The following is a 1,324-nucleotide window of genomic DNA, read 5'->3' as shown; positions in this document are numbered from 1 at the left end:
TAGAAAAGAGTAGTCAAGAAAACCAGCAACGAAACCAAGATCTGCGCTCCTCCACACCACCAATCAACAGCAGTAATTGAAACCCAAGAGGTGAAGAAGAGAACAATCAAGAAAGGAAAGGAAGAAGAGAGGAACTCAAACGGAAATGGAGAAGAGGAGTGAATCCGTGAGATGAAATGTGGGGGTGAATGAGGTAAAATTGGAGTTTGGAAAATAAATTAAAACTTTGTGGGAAAAGTAAAAAGGTTTTAACTTTAACCGAAGGATAGTTTTAGGCCCAACCCAAAACAGCCCGAAAAAAAAAAATGAATTCTAAAAAGAATTAATATGAAATTAAAAAAAAGATAATCTGTTCTAAAAATTATTTTTATTTTATTTTCTAAAATTTTCTTCTAACAAAAAACTATTTCTTTCAAAACTAATTTTATTTATTTACAAAGAAAAAATTAACTAAAATTTTATTAAAAATCTATTTCTACCGCTTTAGACTAATCTATTTTATTTTTAAAGAATTAAACACTAAAGAAACTTAACAAAAAAAAGTTTTAACATAGAAAAATAAGAAAATTTGAAGAGTTATAAGTAATACTCAATTTTTTGCAGCCATTAGTGTATTAGTTAAAGTCCAGAGAAAAACATTTATTATATGTAAAATACAAGAAAAATACACTCTATAACACTATTATACGTAAAACATTTATTGGGACTTACTGGTGCATGGTGTCCCTAATCAACTTCTCAGGCATGGTCCTGTAAGAAGATTGAGCCTCTGCACTTTTCTGCCTTCCTCCTACGTTTTATGAGCGCGAATTCCAGGTCTTGGATACTGAGCTTTTCTTCCTCATTTTTGAGGTTCATTTCATTCACTTCATCATCTAGCTTCTCTATTTTTGCCTGCATTTTTGTAGTTTCCTCTCTTTGCTTCAGGGAATCTCTAGCCATGACAATTGCTTGGTAGGGGTTTTTCGCAAAATCTGGATCTTCATTTTCTTTCAGAAGATTGCCATTTCTTTTCCTTGCAGCTTCTGAAAAGAGTTTAAATCACAGGATGGTCAGACATAAAACAAGTCTATATCTTCAGATCTTAAACTATAATCATCAACTGTTTACAAGCTAAAAACAATTGTTTACAACCTGAAACACGAATGGATATTCACACTATCTATGAACTAAAAATTTAAAAACACAATCAGATCTTAGAAAAAAAAATTACCCCTTATTCTACTCAAAAAAAGATATCAACAGAGCTTATTTACATCAGAACAAGTATTTTAATTCTATACCTTCCCACCCCCACACTTAAGAGGCACATTGCCCTCAANGT

Source organism: Vigna radiata, chromosome 10 (assembly GCF_000741045.1).
Source record: "Vigna radiata var. radiata cultivar VC1973A chromosome 10, Vradiata_ver6, whole genome shotgun sequence".
Taxonomy (NCBI): domain Eukaryota; kingdom Viridiplantae; phylum Streptophyta; class Magnoliopsida; order Fabales; family Fabaceae; genus Vigna; species Vigna radiata.
The sequence above is the reverse complement of the archived record's forward strand: the minus strand, read 5'-3'. Positions refer to the sequence as shown.